The 23,955-nt window shown below is 38.9% G+C and overlaps 6 non-coding genes across 6 annotated transcripts; 4 read left to right on the plus strand and 2 right to left on the minus strand.

Annotated features, from left to right (window-relative positions):
• Positions 1-1,742: 1,742 nt before the first annotated feature.
• TRNAK-UUU (transfer RNA lysine (anticodon UUU)) lies at positions 1,743-1,814 on the minus strand. The gene has a single exon. It is a non-coding gene; the product is annotated as a tRNA-Lys (tRNA).
• A 171-nt stretch (positions 1,815-1,985) lies between these two features.
• On the minus strand, positions 1,986-2,057 carry TRNAK-UUU (transfer RNA lysine (anticodon UUU)). Its single transcript has one exon. It is a non-coding gene; the product is annotated as a tRNA-Lys (tRNA).
• Positions 2,058-3,372: 1,315 nt separating this feature from the next.
• On the plus strand, positions 3,373-3,443 carry TRNAH-GUG (transfer RNA histidin (anticodon GUG)). The gene has a single exon. It is a non-coding gene; the product is annotated as a tRNA-His (tRNA).
• An 89-nt stretch (positions 3,444-3,532) lies between these two features.
• TRNAH-GUG (transfer RNA histidin (anticodon GUG)) lies at positions 3,533-3,604 on the plus strand. Its single transcript has one exon. It is a non-coding gene; the product is annotated as a tRNA-His (tRNA).
• A 5,975-nt stretch (positions 3,605-9,579) lies between these two features.
• On the plus strand, positions 9,580-9,651 carry TRNAH-GUG (transfer RNA histidin (anticodon GUG)). The gene has a single exon. It is a non-coding gene; the product is annotated as a tRNA-His (tRNA).
• A 191-nt stretch (positions 9,652-9,842) lies between these two features.
• On the plus strand, positions 9,843-9,914 carry TRNAH-GUG (transfer RNA histidin (anticodon GUG)). Its single transcript has one exon. It is a non-coding gene; the product is annotated as a tRNA-His (tRNA).
• The last annotated feature ends 14,041 nt before the right edge of the window (positions 9,915-23,955 follow it).

The raw sequence follows: 23,955 nt of genomic DNA on the forward strand, positions 1-23,955 counted from the left end.
GATGAATGATGACTAAATATTCAAGTGGTTGTAGTTTAGTGGTGAGAATTCCACGTTGTGGCCGTGGAGACCCGGGCTTGAATCCCAGTAATTGATGAATGTTGGCCACATCTATTGTTTTTAGCTACGAACCATTGAGGCATATTAACATCACTCAAAAGTGAAGAAAATTAGAAGTTTTTTTTTGTTTATCCATAATCATGAAATTGATGAATGTTGGCTAAATATCCAAGTGGTTGTTGTAGTTTAGTGGTGAGAATTCCACGTTGTGGTTGTGAAGACCTGGACTCAAATCCCAATAACCACAACTATTTTTTTAGCTGCAAACAATTGAAGCTAATATAACTCAAAACCACTCCAAGCTACAAATTAAGCTAAATATCCAAGTGAGACCTAGACTCAAATACCAATAGTCACATTTGCTTTTTCTAGCTATGAATCATGAACAGACGGGTGAAGCAAATAGAAATTTTTTTGTTTATCCTTAATCATGAAAGTGATGAATGATTGCTAAACATCCAAGTGGTTGTAGTTTAGTGGTGAGAATTCCACGTGGTGGCCATGGAGACTTGGACTCAAGTCCAAGCAGCCACATCTGCCTTTTTTAGTTACAAACTATTGAAGCATATTAACATAACTCAAAACCAGTTCACAACTCAACCCTCTATTTTTCTCCTTGGATTAGACACATGCTTTCTAATGATTAGTTGTAGATTAGGAAGAATGATGGGTGAAGTTTAGTGGTGAGAATTCTAAGTGTGGTTGTGACGACCTGGGCTCAAATCCTAATAGCCACACACACATAACATGGTTTTGATTTAAGCTACAAAACACAAGTATGACATTCGTAATGGTATGGGACCACTTCAATCCTAATCCGCTAAATATCGAAGTGGTTGTAGTTTAGTGGTGAGAATAACATGTTGTTGTGATCATGGAGACCTCGGCTTGAATCCATGCACCAACATTTGATTGTATCTTACAGTCTTTCTCATGATTAGTTGTAGATTATGAAGAATGATGAGCAACATATCGAAATGTCTATAGTATAGTTTAGTGGTGAGAACTCCACGTTGTGGCCGTAGAGGCTTGTAAGTAAGACATTTTTAATTGTCACCCAGTATTGTCCTTGTTCCATCTCGAAGTATTGTATTGATGTATGATATGAAAATTATAATGTGGGAATATCTAGGGGCTTGCTAACTTACCCTTAATCATGAACAATCAAAATAAGGTCAACGAGCCCCTTGGTGGTAAGAATTACAGGGTTTGCTAGCTTATCTTAACCATATCCGTCAAAGATGGGCACTGTTTGGTGCCCAGTTAACATGCATGTTTATGGACCATGTTGCAACATACGGGATACATGAACGTTATATTCCCCTCCCTTTTCAAAGTTAAGGGGTGCATAGTTACCCTATTCCCCTCCCTTTTCAAAGTTAAGGGGTGCATAGTTACACTTTCGAGAGTCAAATAAGTATCTTCTTACTGGGTAATGTTGCCAGGGTTTGCTAGCTTATCTTAACCATATCCGTCAAAGATGGGCACTGTTTGGTGCCCAGTTAACATGCATGTTTATGGACCATGTTGCAACATACGGGATACATGAACGTTATATTCCCCTCCCTTTTCAAAGTTAAGGGGTGCATAGTTACCCTATTCCCCTCCCTTTTCAAAGTTAAGGGGGGTGCATAGTTACACTTTCGAGAGTCAAATAAGTATCTTCTTACTGGGTAATGTTGCACCATCTGTGGGGATCAAACCCACGACCACGTGGTTAAAAGCCACACGCTCTACTACTGAGCTAAGATGGCTTGTCACAGCAAAGGTAGCACATGTTATCCCCACTTGTTAGAGAGAGTTATGAAAGAGTGAGTATTTACTTATTGGTATGTTATAAAGTATTTGCTTATTGGTATGTTATAAAGACTAGTCATTGAGTTTTTTTTGCAGCAATTTATAATTTATCCAACTAGGTATGGTTGCACTATCTATGGGGATTGAACCCACGACCACATGGTTAAAAGCCACGCGCTCTACCACTGAGCTAAGATGGCTTGTCACAACTATGGTAGCACATGTTATCGTCACATGTTAGAGACAGTTATTTGAGGCTGTAAAAATGTGACGATGAGAGTAAATCGTCGTGTCTCGAGATAAGGAGTCATTAAGTTCTTTTGCAAAAACCCACGACTATGTGGTTAAAAGTCACACGCTCTACCATTGAGCTAAGACGGAGACAATTCTCGAGATAAAGAGTCATTGGGTTCTTTTCACCTATGGGTAGCACATGTTGTGCCCACTTGTTAGAGAGAGTTCGTTGAGGCAGGAAAAAAGTGATGATGAGTAAACCGTGTGTCTTGCTAGGTTAAGGATGTGAGGGCTACAAATGAGTTGAGATTACTGGGTACATTTATGATGTGATGAAGGGCTACAAATGAGTTGAGGTTACTGGGTATATTTATATACTCTATGTCGTACCCATATTTTTATTAGATTGGTATATATTGATATGTCTTCAAGACTATTCTCGAGATAAAGAGTCATTGGGTCCTTTGTATCTATTTAATTTATAGCCGCATTTGTGGGGATCAAACCGGCAACCATGTAGTTAAAAGTTACACGCTTTATCACTGAGCTAAGATGACTTGTCACAACCATGTATGTAAGTCAGAGCATGAGTAACAAGTAGCATCACTTAGTGCCCATGAAATTGATGGCTTGAATATCTTCTTATATTTTGTTCCATCAGTAACTAGTAGCATCACTTAGTGCCCATGAAATCGATGGCTTGAATATCTTCTTATATTTTTTTCCATTAGGATAGATTATGGCTTCAAGCACTAGGAGAGAGACAAAGCATGATTGGGGTTTCGGACGAAGGGCTTAGATAGAGTCTGATCCCACACACGAGTTCTTCATATAGGGAGGAACCAAGAAAGTAGGTGGTCTTATTGTCCACACACTCTGCCATCTCTGATTCATGTTGTTACAACAAATAAGGGAAATTGAAACGACAAAGACAATGTCAGCATGTCAAGAGAGTCTAGATCCTTGAGGGACTTCCGTAAGTATCACCCACTTGGGTTGGATTGAAAGATGACTAACCCCAATGTTGTGGAGGCATTGATTGAGTCAAAGGATAAAATTTTAGGGTACTGGATCAAAAGATCTAGAGAAAGACTATTGATAGGATCTTAACGATACGTGATGAGTCAATCGCTCGGTTGTATCTGAAGGAAGCTTTCGTTTACAAATACAACCAAATGTCAGCCAATATCATCTACTTTTTTTTAGCTACAAACGGGCAAATTTGAAGTTTGTTGGTTTATCCTTAGTCATGAAAGTGATGAATGTCGGCTAAATATCCAAGTGGTTGTAGTTTAGGGGTAGAATTCCACGTTGTGGCCGTGGAGACCTGGGCTCGAATCCCAGCAGCCACATCTACCTTTTATAGCTACCAACGAGTAAATTTGAAGTTTGTTGGTTTATCCTTAATCATGAAAGTGATGAATGTCGGCTAAATATCCAAGTGGCTGTAGTTTAGTGGTGAGAATTCCATGTTGTGGCCGTGGAGACCTGGGCTCGAATCCCAGCAGCCACATCTACTTTTTATAGCTACCAACGAGCAAATTTGAAATTTGTTGGTTTATCCTTAATCATGAATGTTGGCTAAATATTTTGTTGGTTTATCCTTAATCATGAAAGTGATGAATGTTGGCTAAATATCTAGGTGGCTATAAATATTTTGTTGGTTTATCCTTAATCATGAAAGTGATGAATGATGGCTAAATATCCAAGTGGTTGTAGTTTAGTTGTGAGAATTCTACATTGTGGCCGTGGAGACCTAGGCTCGAATCTCGACAGCCACATTTGAGATATTTTTACGGCTCCTCTGTGCCACGTTTGCGACCACGCCCACAACCTTTACTTTCCTTTTTGTGGTTGCCATGTCCCTTCGTACCTAAAAATGAAGAAGCAACCACATTTTTTTTTTGTTCATGCGAGTCACTCCTCGTGTGTGAGTAAGACATGCTTCTCCTCATCTTTATCTTCATAGCCATGAAGTCTCTCCTCATGGACCTTAAGACGACTAACGACCACCTTAACCGACATGTTCTTAAGGTCGTTAATTTTCTCGATGGAGGTAACAATCTGCATGAATCTCGAGAGAACATCTCTAAGGAACTTCTTGACATGAAGATCTTTTCCACTTTGTCACGTAACGAACAGATGCTAGTGATGATTTTCGTCAGCTTCATGGCAAATCGAACATTTTTTCTTAAGACACACTTGTTAGAAAGCAAGCAAAGTAGTCTGTTTATGCGATGATCCTATACGATGTTCTAGATTGCAAACATTGAAATAGAGCTTATTAAAAAAGGTAAGATAGGAAATTCGAAAGCGGTATCCGTTTGAAAAAAATTATGATCCTGTAATTGACAATATGAAAAGGGAGGAACTTTGAGGGAAGGATCCAACTTTCATTAGGATCCTGACTTAGAAGTTAACATACATGTTTATCGATCCTATAACATACTTAGAATTTAACATTTTTTTATCCTGTATGTGCCTATAAGTTAAATCGACCATGTTGCATAGTTACTCTTTGTGAGTAATGGATACATGAGCGTTACTTCCCCTCCCTTTCGAGTGATGTAATGGATTGTATTTCTACTACTAGTACATAATCGTGCTAAATCAGAGGAAAAGAAAATATATATCTACGTTCTAGGTACTTTATGGATATCATCATCCCGTTGAGCATGTATGACTGTATGCATGATTGATTGTACATTGAATCCAAGTGGTTCAATCTCTGATCCTCTCTATAGAGAATAAGTAATAGAAGAAATTTCGGAGGAGAGTGAAAGCATCAATTTGGCTAGACGATGACTTATGATGGAATGTCTCCAGTAGACAGAGTGCATTAGAATTGTGAGATGATCTAAGGATATGGCTCTAGTACTCTTGATCGATCCAAACTCGATGAGTCAAAACAGAGGAACTTCAAAATGTGAATCCATGTTAAGACCGTCAAACCATCATAGAGATGACGAGCAAGTTAACACATGTACAATACCTTTCCGCTCTAGTACGATACCGTTAAGCTAGGCATGAGACTTCTTAAGGATGATGTGTGACTTGATAGTTTAAATGGATTACCCTGCATGGTGGATCCGTCATGTGGATAGTCATTGGAGCTCGTACATATAAGGGGTAGCCCCGACCTTGGATAACTACATGTATGGGGATCGAACCCACAACCACATGGTTAAAGACTACACACACCTTACAACTGAGCTAAGATGGCTTGTCACGACCATGGTTGGTTGTACATGTTTGTAAGAGAGTGTCAAATGAGGTATTTTCTTACTGGGTAGGTGGGCCATTTGTGGGGATCGAACCCACAACCACATGGTTAAATGCAACGTGCTCTACCACAGAGATGGGATGGCTTGTCACAACCCTGGTAGCACATGTTTTCTCCACTTGTTAGAGAGAGTTATTTGAGGCAAAAAAAAAAAAAAAAAGTGCTAGACGACGAGTAGATCTCAATGTGATAAAAGACTAGTCAATTTATAGTGCAATCTATGGGGATCAAACCCACAACCGCACGGTTAAAAGCCACGCTCTCTACCATTGAGTTAAGATGGCTTGTCACAGCAATGGTAGCACATGTTGTCCCCACTTGTTAGAGAGAGTTATTTGAGGTTGAAAACAAGTGACGATGAGAGTAAATCGTGGTGTCTCAAGATAAGGAGTCATTAAGTTCTTTTCAACTATGGTAGCACATGTTGTGCCCACTTGTTAGAGAGAGTTCGTGAGGCAGAAAAAAATAATGATGAGTAAACTGTTTGTCTTGCTAGGTTAAGGATGTGATGAGCCTACAAATGAGTTTGAGGTTACTAGGTATATTTTATATTCTATATCATACCCATATTTTTTATTAGATTGGTATATGTTGATATGTCTTCCAAACTATTTAATTTATAGCACCATTTGTGGGGATCAAACCTGTGACCATGTCGTTAAAAGTCACATGCTCTATCACTGAGCTAAGATGGCTTTTTACAACTATGTATGTAAGTCATAGCTTGAGTAACTAGTAGCATCACTTAGTACCCCTGAAATTGATGCATGTTTTTTGTGACGCTAAGATAGCTTGATTGTGCTTTAATATCTTCTTATATTTTGTCCTCCCATATGGTGATGATGTCCATGGAGACCCTATGGTCTCTGATTCATGTTGCTACAACAAATGTGGAGAACTGATACGACAAAAACAATGTTAGCAAGTCAAGAGAGCCTAGGTACCTCAGGGACTTCTGTAAGTATCACCCGCTTGGATTGGATTGAAAGACGACTAACTCCAATGTTCTGGAGGCATCGATTGAGTCGAAGGATACAATTTTAGGAAGAGAAAGGCTACCCACAATATCTTAACGATAGGTGATGAGTCAATCATTCAGTTGTATCTGAAGGAAGCTTTCATCTACAAATACAACCAATTGTCAGCTAATATCAGAACCTATTACAACTCCATTTTTAAGGTTTTAAATCTCAAACCATGACTAAAAGAACAAGGCAATAATAGACAAGACAAACAAAAAAACAAAAAACAAAAAAAAAAACAAAAAAAAACAAAAAAAACAAAAAAACAAAAAAAAAAAAAGTAAAAATTTCACGAGTTAAAATCATACCACATCATTCTTGAAATAAAAATCCAAAATAAAAAATACAAAAGAGACTTTGTTCACGTTAGTTTACAAACCAAAAATGGGAATGTCATACACAATAGTACAACAACCCATGAAAATATTGGCTAAACTGATGCCCTCGGTTGACATCCCTATGTAAAAGCACGGCTCCTCAACACTCTCCCACCTCGACCGGTAACCTGTGACTACTTGAAAAAAAATATGGGTGAGTATAAAAATACCCAGTAAGCAACAATATCACGGTGTTAATCATGTTTCGTTTCTACACGTAATAAAAATACTCACATTTAGATATCTACCTATGTATTCTCAAGTCATTTTCGAGACCGATTTACAGAATCGCAACTTTAGCCTTGACTTGATTCTACATGCAATAGAAATACTTTGCTTTAAGATAACTACCTGTGTAATCCCAAGTCTCTCTTTAGGACCAACTTATAGAATTGAGGTGTCAGCCATGACTCATTTCTACATGGAATAAAAGAGCTAATTATCTATGTGGTGTCAAGCCCTTACTTAGGACTAGTTTACGAAATTGAGACATCAACCTTGATCCGTCCCTCACACATTAGTAACTCAAATTTCTTTGGAGGTTTTGGTTACATCGTTCATAATACCAATAACCCTATAAGGCTTTCCAAATCAATCTTGCTAAGGAGGCTTACTAGGTTTTTAAGGCGTCTAGATGCTTTAAATATTGTCTATCGTTTTTAGGACATTCAGGACTAACATCATAGGGCTATCCCAACCTCTTGGTGCTCTTATATCTATACTTGTGATTGATGCTCACAATCCTTTGGGGCTTGGTACTCTAGAAGTATATTGTTCTAGGTCAACTAGAAAATCGCTCTAATTCTAGCGCCCTCAACTTAACTAGGAAGATACTCTTATCAATCATATAAAGAACGGAGAATATTTTCAAAACATTCGTTCAACTTTTTATAGAGATATTAATATAAATCACGTAAGGACGAAATATTCATGCAAACTCAACCGGAAAATAACATCTATCAATTGCCCAACGTACATATCACAATATCATATCCTCATTTCAATCACAACAAAAATCATTAAAGTAGGCATGTACCTAAATTCTCATCCTAGGGGCATTTCAGTCATTTTTCATAACATATATAGTGTTCTCATCCAAATAACCCTTCTAGAGTCTTAAACATGCATATTTTGAACACCTAAGGCAAGATATGTTTGTACGATAACACGTTCTAGTGTTCCCTAAAATATTACTTGCCTAAAGAATCTGTGGCTACTTACCAAGATCATACATGCCTTCACTTATTGGAGGCTCCAAATTTCTTGAAAATTCACTCATTGATTCTGATTCAAGTGACATTAAGGTCAAATTGCAACTGGGACGAAAAAATAGTGGATCGGGAGACAAAACGATTGTAAAACAATTCTCAATGTACATTCGAAGTTTACGCGCGCAACAATGCGTGGAGACTCATGTGCGAGCATATGGGCAGCACGCAGTCAACACTCGACTTTGAACCCCAACGAGCGCGACAATTACCCATGAATTTTCTAGTGGCAACATGTAGTGCTCACTAATAGGCGCTCTGATCAGGTCAAATCATGGATCTGGTGGTGGGTACTGAACTGAGTCGCACGCGGGTTGAAGGGTCACAATTTAGGGTCAAATTAGGTTAGGTCTAAGCGATGCGTCTCCCGTGGAAGTCTAATGCATTGTTCCAGTCAAATCATGACACCTGTCCACACGCTTGGCAGACGCATTACTCCTATAGTTCGACATCTTTCCACCGCTAGCTTCGCCGCGTTTCACTGCTCGATGTCTGACGCGTCAATCGAATGTTCCATCTACACAATTAATTTTTAGAATTTGAAGAATTTTATGATTTTTTCCAATTTTCTTTATATTTTCATTACTTTTCATAGCAAACTTGAATCAACTTGGTTCCTCCACCAAAGTATTAGAGTAAATAATCCATTATTACAAAGATGTTTTTCTTGTAGTTTATTTCCAACCATAGAAGAGATATTCTCATTCAAAATTGACCTACATTCTCATTCAAAATTACTGTTTCTCAACAAACACCAGAACTCCTTCTAATTCTATTCGACTCTAATTTTCATCACGAAAAATATGCAAAATACTTTCTAGATCAACCAACTAAATTTTGTAATATGAATCTCCTTGAATCTCCCATCTCTCAAGAAAAACTAAGAATGAAAAACTCAAAAACTTACCTTGAGTTCTTCCTTATTTCTTGATGCTTTTTGACGATTCAAGTGTCTAGACTTAATCTCCACAAGGCTCAGACTTAATCTCCACAAGGCTTTAAGTAATATTCGTGGCCAAGGTTTTGTTGGAATCAAAATGGATGGCAATTACTCAAAATGAATGGTTGAATAACATCGTCTTGGGCAAACCAAGTAAGTGACTCCACTATTAGCTTGGTTGGATAAATTGTATTATATATGATGGCTCGTCCTATGGCTCCAGCATATGTCATATGTATGAATGATATGATATGCTATGCTATACTATACTATGTTATTTGATACTATGCTATGTTATGTTATGACAGGTTATACCATGTATAAAAGCTATATATGATGGGATCATGTCAAGATGGGTTAAAAATCCAAGAGGTTGTAGTTTAAGGGTGAGAATTTCATGTTGTGATTGTGGATACCTACCTGGGCTTAAATCTCAACAGCCACATTTGATTTTTTTTTTATTTCTATAAACCATTGAAGCATATTAACCTAATTTAAACCACCCGATTGACTTTTATGAACAAATTGGTGAAGCAAATTAGAAGGTTGTTGATTTATCCTTAATCATGAAAGCCATGAATGATGGCTAAATATCCAAGTGGCTGTAGTTTAGTGGTGAGAATTCCACGTTGTGGCCGTGGAGACCTGAGCTCGAATCTCAGCAGCCACATCTACCTTTTATAGCTACCAACGAGCACAAGTGGCTGTAGTTTAGTGGTGAAAATTCCACGTTGTGGCCGTGGAGACCTAGGCTCGAATCCCAGCAGCCACATCTACTTTTTATAGCTACCAACGAGCAAATTTGAAGTTTGTTGGTTTATCCTTAATCATGAAAGTGATGAATGTCGGCTAAATATCCAAGTGGCTGTAGTTTAGTGGTGAGAATTCCACGTTGTGGCCATGGAGACCTGGGCTCAAATCCCAGCAGCCACATTTGCAAGGAGATGCTACTGAAGGAAAGAATTAGAAGTTTGCTTGTTTATCCCTCGAGACATGGACTTGGTGAGAATTCCACGTTGTGGCCATGGAGACCTGGGCTCAAATCCCAGCAGCCACATTTGCAAGGAGATGCTACTGAAGGAAAGAATTAGAAGTTTGCTTGTTTATCCCTCGAGACATGGACTTGAATCCCAGCAAAAATCAAATTTAGGAACGTATTCTTAAACATAACTATAAGTGTTCCCACTTGTTTGAGAGGCAAAAAAAAAAAAAAAAAAACATGACAATGAGAGTAAACCTTGTAGGCCTTCAAATGATAATTGTGCTTGCTGGGTATAATGTTCTAAAGACTAGTCGTTGAGTTTAATTTATAGCTCCAACTAAAGGGATTGAACACACGGCCACATGGTTAAAAGTCACTCACTCTACCACTGAGCTAAGATGGCTTGTAACAACCCTAATAGCACATGTTGTCCCACTTGTTAGAAAGAGTTATTTGATTTCTAGCGCTATATGTGGGGATCAATCAAACCCACCACCACGTGGATAAAAGCAACCCGCTCTACCACCAAGCTGAGATGGCTTGTCACAACCATGGTAGCACATGTTTTCCCCACCTGTTAGATAGACTTATTTGAGGCAGAAAAAAGTGATGATGAGCGTAAACCATGGTGCCTTCGCTAGGCCAATGATGGACAAAGCCACGTGCTCTACCACTGAGCTAAGATGGCTTGTCACAACCTTGCTAGCATGTGTTGTCCCTGTTGGGTTTTATGTCCTAAAACTCATAGTTTGTAAACAAAAACATATTCTATTTTCAATAAAGTTATTATTGTTGTTTATTCAGTAAAGATTGTTATTGAATAAAGTGAACTTTACGATCATTAATCTCAATCCAATAAACTAAGAACACTCTGACTATAGTATGATTACTTGAACTATATGTAGAGACATAAGAGTGGATCAAGTTCAAGTATATAGTCAAAATGATTTATAGTATAAGGATAAGGCTAAGTACCTTATTCTGGGGACACTATGGATGCGGCTCACTTTTGTATATGATATAAACAATGTGATCACTAAATTGTACATGTGGAGGCATGTGAGTGGGGGCATCCTATGCAATGAGTATTGCATAAGATCGAACCATGAAGAAAACCACTCTCACTTTATAATGTCGTTTACTGTTGAGACTGATTTTCTTTTCATTCGATAACCTAGGTAACTCGGTTTTAATCCTGAGCTAACCATGAACTCCTGTTTATTCGAAATTATCCTTAGATTTGCATGGGTGAGAGTGACTCTAGTTCGCCGACTCAATAGGCCTCCCATTTCAGGGGCAAGACTGGGTGAATGGCTGGGGACGTGGGGTGCAAGATGGAATTCACTCCTACCCACTTTTAGGGATAGAAGAAAGGTAGTTCCCTTAAGCACTGACTCCAGGTCTTGAACAAGGGGCCCCACCCTCTCATTGTCCTGAGAGGGATTCGGTTTACTGGTTGGACCACAAACCAATTGTTCATTACAGAATCAGTGAGACATAAGGAACAAGAAGTAACTTTAGGGGTAAAATGGTAAATTGACCCAGCTCTAGTTACGAACAACCTGTGAAGGATCGACTTACTAATCATGGTTATATCAAATGGACAGAAATATATCTATAGTGAGGGGAGTGCAACTACTAGGCTATAGTGGAGTGTCCTAGTAGTTAACGAATGTTGGTTAACAAGGTTGATGAGTTTAGCCGGTTAATCTTGGATCGTTGGAGCCCATGATCTATAGGTCCATTAGGTCCCTTTGCTAGCTCATATCGGACTAAACCATAGAACAGTGTGACGAGTGAGTTCGAAGTCTTCGAATTCAAATTAGGGAATATGCGCTACATATATACGATATATTTAACCGCATTTTTGTTTTATTTACGAATTAAACAAAAGGAGAGAATCTGAGATATTTAAATAAGATTTAAATATCTTAATCAATTATGTGTCGGAATTGATTGGGATTGGCATTTGAATTAATATTAAATATTAATTAAATAGTTTAATTAATCATTTAATGTTACTTTAATTTGAAATTCATTATTCAAATTAATTGTTGAATTAAAATGAAGAAAGTCAAAATGTTGACTTCATTTAATGTAAAAATCCATGTTAGTGGAATTTTGAGGTGTCAAAATTTGGTTTAACCAAACTTGCATGCTTGCTAAATAAACCCCACAAGTTTGAGTGGAATTTTGAGTGTCAAAATTTGGTTAACTCAAACATGCATGCTTGCCACATAATCCCACACATTTGAGTGGAATTTTAAGTGTCAAAATTTGGTGATATCAAATTTGCATGAACATGCAAACATGACTCTTTAAATAGAGTGATCATGGTGCATGGAAGGTCTTCTTCTTATTGGTGAAAAACCTTGAGAAAAACCTCTCACAAACACTCTCTTCATATATACAAAATCCCTCCCAAGTTTAGTCACTCACCGGATTCCACAATCCCGTTCTAAGGTCGGAGGATAGTGGAGAAGACACTAGTGGTGGTTCGAAACCGGTTCGTGAGGAAAAACAAGTTTGAACTACAAAAGATTAGTATTCAAACTCATTAAGTTTTAATACTTATGAACATGCTAGTTATTTACTATAATTGATGTTCTAAAAGTGCCTAAGATCCAAATTGCTTCCGTATGTGTTATATTAACACCATCCGTCCCCACTTGTTAGATAGAGTTATTTAAATGAGTATTGCTTATTGGGTATATTTTTATACCCATATTTTGTATTAGGTTGGTGGTATATATTGATAGTCCTAAAGACTATTCTCGAGACAAAGAGTCGTTGGGTTCTTTGCAGATATTTTTAATTTATATAGCACAATCCGTGGGGATCGAATCCACGACCACGTGGTTAAAATCCACGTGCTCTATCACTGAGCTAAGACTGCTTATCAAAACAATTGTAGCACATGTTGTCCCCACTTGTTAGAGAGAGTTTTTTTAGGCACAACAAAGTAATGATGAGTAAACCCTAGTGTCTTGCTAGGTCAAGGATGTGATGAAAGCCTACAAATGAGTTGTGCCTACTAGATATATTTATATACTCTATATCATGCCCATAGTTCAAAGATTGGAATTGAAAAGTTTGTTGGATTCGATTTCGGTATTTGGAAGATGCAAATTGAAGATAATTTGTACCAGAAATATCTTCACGAACCCCTATTGGGGGTGAAGTCGGATACCTGACCACGGAACAGTGGAAGCTCAAGAATCGTGAGGCTCCCAGATTGATTTGGTTGACATTGGCCATTCACGTAGCATTCAACATAATCAAGGAAAAGAAAACGTCAAATCTATTGAAGGCACTGTCAAATATGTACGAAAAATCGTCGACTATGAACAAGGTGTATTTGATGCGAAAATTGTTCAATCTTCAAATGTATGAAAGGTGGATCTCTTGCGGATCATATAAATGAATTCAATATGATTGTAAGCCAATTGAGCTTTGTGGAAATTAATTTCGAAAGTGAAATTAAAGCATTGATTTTGATGCCATCTTTACACGAGTCGTGGGATACAGTAGTTGCCGCAATTAGTAGTTCTCGAGGATATGAGAAACTGATGTTCGATGAAATTTAAGATATATTTCTCAGCGAAAGTATTCGAAAACGAGAAATTGAGAATTCATCTGGTGGTGCTCTCAGTGTTGACCAAACGGAAAGAAGTAAATGAAGTGTCAAAAAAATCGATCAAAATCAAAGAACTGGAAAAATTTTTAAAACAGACCAAATGTAACGAGTTGGAGTTATTGTATAAGACCAAAGAGGAAGCATGTTCACAAACTAGAAGATGATGATGATTCTATAAATTCAGCTGAAGACATTAGGGATGCTCTAATCCTCCGCGCGTACAGTCTGATTGAATCCTGAATTTTGGATTTAGGTGCATCTTTTCATTCATCTCCAAATAAAGAGCTCTTTCAAAATTTCAAGTCTGGAAATTTTGAGAAGGTGTATCTTGCGACAACAAAGATTTTGAGATTGAAGGAAAAGGGGATGTCCGCATAAAAACTCTGACAGAAAATCAGTGGACATTAAAGGATGTCAGATATAATTCGTGTCTCACGAAGAATCTGATCTCTATTGGTCAATTGGATAGCACAGGTTATGCAACAGAGTTTGGGAAGAGTTCATGGAAGATTTTGAAGGGTGCTATGGTGGTAGCACGTGGCATAAAATCTGGAAACTTATACACCACTGCAGCGTATATGAACATGGTTGTTGTTGCTAAGAGTGCTTCAAATTCAAGTATATGGAATAATAGACTTGGACATGTGAGCGCCAAAGAAATGAAGATGCTGGTGCGAAAGGAGTTTTAGAAGATCTGAAATTTGTTGATATGGGTTCTTATGAGAACTACATTATGAGCAAACAAAAACGAGCTAGTTTCACAAAAATTACCAGAGAATTAAAGAAAGTATGGTTAGAAATAGTCAATATAGACGTTTGGGAACCATCTCCAGTTTCATCCCTTGGCGGATCAAAGTTCTACGTCACCTTGATCAATAATTTCAGCAGTAAGGTGTGCATTTATTTCCTGAAACACAAGTCAGATGTGTTTGCTACATTCTGGAACTGGAAAGTTGAAGTTGAAAATCAAATCGGCTTGAAGAGTAAATATCTGAAGTCTAACAATAGAGGAGAGTACAACAAGTCATAATTCAAAGCATTTTGTGTAGCTCAAAGAATTAGATTAGCGAAGGCAATTCCCAGTAAAGCAAGACAAATTGATGTTGTTGAAAGAATAAATTGAACATTGAATGAGCGAACAAGGAGTAAGAGAATTCATTCTTGATTGCCAAAGACATTTTGGGCTGATGCCGTAAATATAGCAGTCTACTTGAATAATAGAGGGTCGTCAGTAACCATGGAGTTCCAGTTGCCATAAGAAGTATGGATAGGAAAAGAACTCAAGTACTGTCACTTGAGAACTTTTAGTTGTATTGCGTATGTTCGTATTGATCCAGAGAAGAATGACAAACTTGACGCTGAGGCTGTAAAGTGCTACTTCATAGGCTATGGGCCTTACATGTTTGAGTACAGGTTTTGGGATGCCAAGAATAGAAAAGTTCTGAGACATTGTGACGTGATCTTTCATGAAATGTCATGTATAAGAACAAAAAGAAGAAAGGTTCTAAGACAACGAAGCAAGTGAGAGTGGAGGTTGAGTTGTTGAAAGATTCACCTAGTGATGAGCAGATACTCAAGAAACTCCTTAGACGGTTGCTGAGGAACCAGAGGTGGAGCAAGTGACAGCAGGTGTTGAAAAGATCATCTAGAACTATCATTTACAAATATATGTATTGTAACGATTCAGATTTTCCATTTTTGCCTTATCTGGTTAAAATTTTATTTTTATTTCTGTAAAGGACAAGATATTATGTTATGCATTTATTCCGGTCGAAAAGATGCAATTTTAAACGAAGAAGTTATTAGAAATTGTAACGGTTTGGGTTTATGGAATAAAATAAAATCAAATAAGGAGAGAATAAATAATTAAATGTAATCTCCCCGTAAATCAAGGGATTTACTGTGAGACTTTTATTACGGAAGAGAAACATTCCTATTTCTTTAAATTTCCTTATCCTAGAAACCCTAGTATCCCTTATTGGTAAATGTCTTGAGATTAGTTTTATATTCCTATGCCCAACCTTTTACATCCCTTGAAAAGGATCCTCTCCAAACTTTCCTCCTGAACGTTGGGGTTGCTCTTCGGAGGAAGAATCGAGTAGAAGTAAGGCATTGATGTTGGGATCATTGTGTCAAAGAAGGTTGGCCGTCAGAAATTGGTGTTGAGGACGTTGTGGGATTGTCGGCGCGTCGCTGGAATCGGGGAGGCGGAAACTAGAGTTTCGTCGCTTGTCGGGTAAGGAAGGCAAGGTTTTTGGAATAGGGTCGAGCTGCAAACGCACACCCAGCAGCTTTGGCAGCTTCGCACGCGTACACAGTGCGGGTCGGCTCGCATGTGTACGAAATCGGCTCGGTTCCGTCAATTCCCGCAGCTCGACTTGGCGGCTTAGTTGGCCGGTTCGGTAGCTAGGCTTAGCGGCAAGGTATCACTATAATATATCAATTCCAAGGTTTTTGGCCCTTCCGAAGCTGTTTCTGCCCTTAGTTTTACCATCCGAGGTCAGTATGGTTCCTATACGTTAAAGACAGATTAGGTCGGGGGGTTTATTTTGATAAATAGCATGAGGTTTAGCTAGGGTATGTTATGAAATGTTCCTAAGTTTTTATGTGGTTATCATAGGACGTATTTAACCGCTGGGATTAGCTCGTTGTGAGTGACTTCAACCAAGACCATCGAGGTAAGTGACCTTACTGTTGGAGTTAGCTTACTACGTGTTGTATGATGATGCGTGCCCTGTGGCCCCTGCATGCATCATATTTATGTCATATGATTATGTGATGTATAGATTGTGTATGTTATGTGATGTATGAATTATGTTGACGGTTGACTGTTTATGTTATGTGAAGTCATGAATGAGATGTTAGTATTATATGCCATGAATATGTTGATCGATGCCATAGATAAACGTAGAATTATCGAGTCATATCATGAGATGTTTATGCAACTGGAATGTTTATGTAATAGGTCATGTAATGTAAGTCATGTGAGATGCCATGTGATGTAAGAAACGTAAATGCGATGTGAGCACTGCTTATGTAATGCCATGTTAGATACGTTAAGGGACCTCATGCATATATGTATGTCACGTGCATCAGGATTCTTCCCCTTTATGTTACGGAAGAATGAAATACGATATTTAGGTTCGCCATGATATCATGCAGGCCCTTTTCTGTTCTGTGGTGTCCGGCTACGTGTAACACGTTGTGCCCGACCAAGTCAGGCCCAGGGGGTATGTTTACGAGCCCGCCTGGTGGGTCCATGTTCACGTACATGGGCCGTGTGTGAAGGAGTACCACACACCCAACCCTGCCCAGAATAGGAAAGCGCCCAAGGCTATGAAAAGTTTATGAAAAGTTAGGTCCCGCTCATATGTTGCATGTGTTTGCATTCCTAACCCCAACAGTGGGGTGACTTACTGAGTATTTCATAAAATACTCAAGCCATGTACTACCTACTTTTTTTAGAGGCTTGCTAGCATATCCTTAATCACGAACCATCAAGATGAGATCAACAACGGTATTGAATGATGAGTTGATAGATGAGCCCCAAGAGACTAGATTATGATGAATGATGAAGTAAATATCTATTTAGTTGTAGTTTAATGGTGAGAATTTCATGTTGTGGGCATGGAAGCTTGTGTTGTCTAAAACCTGAGCTTGAATCCCAACAACCACATTTGTTTTTCATTATTTTAACGAATAAGCTTATCTTTAATCTGCTAAATATCAAAGTAGATGTAGTAGTTTAGTGGTGAAGATTACACGTTGTGGTCTCAATGAGTTTTTTATTTTTTTATTTTTATTTTTTTTTTAATGTTATGATCATGTTACTTTAGAAGGAAACAATAAAGGGTTTGCTAGTTTATGCTTAACCGTTTATCAACCCATTTGCTTTTTGGCTACAAACCATTCAACCATATTAACATAACTCGGCTCCCATGATCAAACCCGTCAAGAACATTAGAAGTTTGTTCGTTTATCCTTAATCACGAAAATGATGAATGGTGACTAAATATCCAAATGGTTGTAGTTTAGTGTTGAGAATTTTACGTTGTGGTCGTGGAGACCTAGGCTCGAATCCCAACCCCATTTGTTTTTTTCAGCTACAAACCATTGAAACATTTAACAGAACTCAAAACCACTACGAGCTTTTATGAACAAACTGGTGAAGCAAATTAGACGTTTTTTTGTTTATCCTGAATCATGAAAATGATGTGACGGTTACATATCTAAGTGGCTGTTGTAGTTTAGTGGTGAGAATTCCACATTCTTGCCATGGAGACTTGGGCTTGAATCCTAGTTTAACGATGAGTTCGAGAGACATTTGACATTTGTTTTCTAATTCTCAATAGCACAAGGATGAAACGTAGACATCCGTGTTCCACCTCAAATAGAGTTCACAACCCAATTTTTTTGCTTGGATTAGACACATGCCTTTCTTTTCGCTACAACCGCAAGTAGTACATTTTTAATGGTCCGATATGGTTCGTGTTCCATCTCGAATAGAGTTCATACCCTAACCTTCTATTTTCATGTTTGTATTAGACACATCCTTTTTAATGATTAGTTGTAGATTATGAAGAATGATGGGTTAAATACCGAAGTGCTTGTAGTTTAGTGATGAGAATTCCACGTTGTGGTTGTGAGACCTGGGCCTAAATCCCAACCGCCACACACATAACATTGTTTTGCTTTTTAGCTACAACACAAGTATGAAATTCATAATGGTCTGGTGGTATGGACTACTTCAACCCTAGTGGGCTAAATATCGCAGCTGTAGTTTAGTGGTGAGAATACCACGTTGTTGCGCCCGTGGAGACCTGGGCTTGAATCCATGCGAATCCATGCACCCACATTTGAGATTTGTTTTCTAATTTTCAATAACATAAGGATGAAATATATTGAGTTTGATGAAATAAATTTTTAAAGCTATTTTCTTAAAAATAAAACATGCCCATGAGTTAGGAGATGATATGATTATGTTAATAGGAAACCGTAAAGGGTAGGGTTCGTTAGTTTATTTTAACCATAAACCATCATATTCTTAAAAATAACACGTATGTATCATGGGAATTTTTTAGCTACAAACTGTTCAACCATATTAACATAACTCAAAAGAAACACTAAATTCAAATAGAGTTCACAATCCAACTCTCTATTTTTTGCTTTTTGGATTGGATCAAAATGAGTTAGGAGATGATACGAAACTTAAGGAAATAATTAGAAGTTTTTGTGTTTATCCCTCAATCATGAGACGTTAAGAAGAGATCAACATTGGTACTAAATATTGAAGTGGTTGTAGTTTAGTGGTGAGAATTCCACGTTGTGGTCGTGGAGACTTGGGTTTGTGAGGTATTTTTACGGCTCCTCTATTGCCACGTTTGCGACCATGCCCACAACCTTTACTTTCCTTTTTGTGGTCGTCATGTCCCTTCGTACCTGAAAATGAAGAATCAACCACATCTTTCTTTTTTGTTCATGCAAGTAACTCCTCATGTGTGAGTAAGACATGTTTCTCCTCATCTCTATCTTCATAGCCACAAAGTCTCTCCTCATGGACCCTAAGACGACCAACGACCTCCTCAACCGACATGTTCTTAAGGTCGTTAATTTTCTCGATGGAGGTAACAATCTGCATGAATCTCGAAGGAACATCTCGAATGAACTTCTTTAGGATGTTGTCCCCACTTGTTAGAGAGAGTTTTTTTAGGCACAAAAAAGTGATGATGAGTAAACCCTGGTGTCTTGCTAGGTCAAGGATGTGATGAAAGCCTACAAATGAGTTGTGCCTACTAGATATATTTATATACTCTATATCATGCCCATAGTTCAAAGATTAGAATTGAAAAGTTTGCTGGATTCGATTTCGGTATTTGGAAGATGCAAATTGAAGATAATTTGTACCAGAAATATCTTCACGAACCCCCATTGGGGGTGAAGTCGGATACCTGACCACGGAACAGTTGAAGCTCAAGAATCATGAGGCTCCGAGATTGATTTGGTTGACATTGGCCATTCACGTAGCATTCAACATAATCAAGGAAAAGAAAACGTCAAATCTATTGAAGGCACTATCAAATATGTACGAAAAATCGTCGACTATTAACAAGGTGTATTTGATGCGAAAATTGTTCAATCTTCAAATGTATGAAAGGTGGATCTCTTGCGGATCATATAAATGAATTCAATATGATTGTAAGCCAATTGAGTTTTGTGGAAATTAATTTCGAAAGTGAAATTAAAGCATTGATTTTGATGCCATCTTTACACGAGTCGTGGGATACAGTAGTTGCCGCAATTAGTAGTTCTCGAGGATATGAGAAAATGATGTTCGATGAAATTTGAGATATATTTCTCAGCGAAAGTATTCGAAAACGAGAAATTGAGAATTCATCTGGTGGTGCTCTCAGTGTTGACCAAACGAAAAGAAGTAAATGAAGTGTCAAAAAAATCGATCAAAATCAAAGAACTGGGAAAAATTTTAAAACAGACCAAATGTAATGTGTTGGAGTTGTGGAGAAAAATGTCACTTTCAGACAATTGTATAAGACCAAAGAGGAAGCATGATCACAAACCAGAAGATGATGATGATTCTATAAATTCAGCTGAAGACATTAGGGATGCTCTAATCCTCAGCGCGTACAGTCTGATTGAATCCTGGATTTTGGATTTAGGTGCATCTTTTCATTCATCTCCAAATAAAGAGCTCTTTTGAAATTTCAAGTCTGGAAATTTTGAGAAGGTGTATCTTGTGACAACAAAGATTTTGAGATTGAAGGAAAAGGGGATGTCAGCATAAAAACTTCGATAGAAAATCAGTGGGACATTAAAGAATGTCAGATATAATTCGTGCCTCACGAAGCACCTGATCTCTATTGGTCAATTGGATAGTAGAGGTTATGCAACAGAGTTTGGGAAGAGTTCATGGAAGATTTTGAAGGGTGCTATGGTGGTAGCACGTGGCATAAAATCTGGAAACTTATACACCACTGCAGGGTATATGAACATGGTTGTTGTTGCTAATATTGAGTTTGATGAAATACATTTTTAAAGCTATTTTCTTAAAAATAAAACATGCCCATGAGTTAGGAGATGATATGATTATGTTAGTAGGAAACCGTAAAGGGTAGGGTTCGTTAGTTTATTTTAACCATAAACCATCATATTCTTAAAAATAACACGTATGTATCATGGGAATTTTTTAGCTACAAACTGTTCAACCATATTAACATAACTCAAAAGAAACACTAAATTCAAATAGAGTTCACAATCCAACTCTCTATTTTTTGCTTTTTGGATTGGATCAAAATGAGTTACGAGATGATACGAAACTTAAGGAAATAATTAGACGTTTTTGTGTTTATCCCTCAATCATGAGACGTTAAGAAGAGATCAACATTGGTACTAAATATTGAAGTGGTTGTAGTTTAGTGGTGAGAATTCCACGTTGTGGTCGTGGAGACTTGGGTTTGTGAGGTATTTTTACGGCTCCTCTATTGCCACGTTTGCGACCATGCCCACAACCTTTACTTTCCTTTTTGTGGTCGTCATGTCCCTTCGTACCTGAAAATGAAGAATCAACCACATCTTTCTTTTTTGTTCATGCAAGTCACTCCTCATGTGTGAGTAAGACATGTTTCTCCTCATCTCTATCTTCATAGCCACAAAGTCTCTCCTCATGGACCCTAAGACGACCAACGACCTCCTCAACTGACATGTTCTTAAGGTCGTTAATTTTCTCGATGGAGGTAACAATCTGCATGAATCTTGAGGGAACATCTCGAATGAACTTCTTTAGGATGAAGATCTTTTACACCTTGTCACGTAACGAATGGATGCTAGTGACGATTTTCGTCAATTTCATGGTAAATTCGAACCCTTTTTCTTAAGACACACTTGTTAGAAAACAAGAAAAAGAGTCCGTCTATGCGATGATCCTATACGATTTTCTAGATTGCATACATTGAAATGGAACTTATTGGAAAAGGTAAGACAGAAAATTCGAAAGCAGTATCCATTTGAAAAAAATTTGATCCTGTAATTGAGAGTATGAAAAGGGAGGAACTCTGAGGGAAGGAATCCGACTTTCATTAGGATCCTGACTTAGAAGTTAACATACATGTTTATCGACATGTATGTTTATCGGTCCTGTAACAGACTTAGAAGTTAAAAATTGCGCCTAAAGATAAAATTGCGCAATGGCAAGAGTGGCCAACAAGCCAAATCTTGATGGCCAACAACCAAATCTTGGGCCTAAAGATAAAATGGTCGAAGTGGCCAACAAATCTTAATCTTACGCCTAAAGACGACCAACAAACAAATTTTACGCCTAGAGATAAAATTGTCGAAGTGGCCAACAAAAATCTTAATCTTGGCCTAAAGATGGCCAACAAACAAATCTTGTGCCTAGAGATAAAATTAAGCAATGGCCAAAGTGGCCAACAAATCTTGACGGCCAACAAACAAACAAAACTGGATTTTTGATCAGGGAGATTATAGCTTCGTTGTCCACGTAAAGCATTGGTGGATCGCCCTCTATGAGTTTTTCCAACAGTCGCGCAAGCCAGACCCCTTGTGTTGCACCGTCGAAGCGGTGATGTACCCTGCCTCGCAAGAAGAAAAATCAACTAACTTTTGTTTAGTTGATTGCCGGCAGATCGCGCTACCTAAGATAAAGTAAATCATCCCAGTGGTGATCTTACGATCAGCAACGTCACCCACCATATTACTATCACTGTAGCCGACAAGCTCAAGCTTCTCATTTCCTCTCCCTGCACAGTATTTCACACCCTAGCCTTTGGTTTCAGCCACATAGCGCAGGATGCGCTTGACAACCACAAGATGCTCCTCGTTAGGTGCTTCATAAACCTACTCACGTATCCAACGGAATAAGCGAGGTCAGGGCGTGTGTTTACTAGATAGCGCAGGCTCCCAAAAATACTGCGATAATTGGTGGCGTCGACTATCATCATAGTGCCGGCCTTACTCAGCTGGAGCTGGGCCACCATTTGTGTCCTTGTAGGGCTACTTTCCGCTAACCCAGCTGTGTCCAGCAGCTTCTTCGCATACGCATTTTGGCGATGTTGATGCTGACAGTACTCTATTGTACTTCGATGCCGAGGTAGTAGCTGAGCATGTCGAGATCGCTCATCTTCATATTCTTTGACATCTCCCTCTTGAATCTTCCAAAAACTTCCATGTCGCCTCCAATGATTATGAGGTTGTCGACGTACACTCCCACAATCAGCCGCCGCTCGCTGACATGCCATGCTTAGAGGCACAACTCTTGAACTTCAGCGACAGCAGAGTATTGGCGAGCTTTGCGTTCTAGGCTAGTGGTGCTTGCCAAAGCCCATAGAGTGCCTTGTGCAAGCGTAGTTCCTTGCCGAAGTTGTCCTTGTCTAGGAAGCCAAGTGGTTGTCAGACGTAGACGGTCTCCTTGAGCTATCCGTTGAAGAAAGCGGACTTCATGTCCATGTGTTGGACCTCCCAAGAGCAATGTGCCGCGATTGCCAGCAATAGGCGGACGGATTTCAACCTTGCAACTAGCACGAATACCTCTTTGAAGTCCACTCCTTGCTTCTGGACATAGCCCTTCGCCACTAGACCGGCCTTATACTTCAACTTCTCCCTCTTCGTTTCGCTTTAGTTTGATACCCATTTTAGCCCTATGGCTCGGTGTCCTGATGGGATGTCCTCCAGACTCCACGTCTTCCTTCATTGCCTTCAGCTAGCACGGGTTCCTTCTTGCTTCGGCGAAGGAGTTCGATTCATCCGCGCGAATGGCATGCGGTTTAGCCACTTCTTCTAAGAGCTCGCGCGCCGCTAGTCCCTATGGTTCACCTCCTCCCAGTAGGTCTTCAATCCTTCGGTATCTGGCTGCCAGACCATCATCGTGATTGGCATCCAGCGTCGAGTCCGTAGTACGTGGTGTTACGAACTCAACTGGTTAAGGGGGCGTAGCAGGAATTGTGGTAAGTGTAGGCGTAGGCGTGTCCGGTACAGCTGTTGTGACGGTGATAATGCCCAATGCTGTGCTCCTCCTTCTCCCAGCTCAATAACGAGGTAATCCATCGTGAATTGATTTGGGTTTTGGTCTACCTCGGTCACATTGTTCCACCACTAGAAGGTGTTTTAGTCAAACACGACGTCGCGCGATAAGTGAGCTCGCCCCCCCGTAGGATCATAGAGCCTGGACGCCTTGCTCCTGGGTTCGTAGCCGATGAAGATGACCTTCAGCCCCCAAGGATCAAGCTTATCGAGGTGGAGACGTGTGATCTTCATATATGCGATGCAGATGAACACTCAGAGATGATGTACCGCTTGCTTCTTGTTGTACCAGGCCTCGTGTGGCG

This window comes from Cucurbita pepo, chromosome 9 (genome assembly GCF_057944985.1).
Source record: "Cucurbita pepo subsp. pepo isolate OVF chromosome 9, ASM5794498v1, whole genome shotgun sequence".
In the NCBI taxonomy this organism is placed as follows: Eukaryota; Viridiplantae; Streptophyta; class Magnoliopsida; order Cucurbitales; family Cucurbitaceae; genus Cucurbita; species Cucurbita pepo.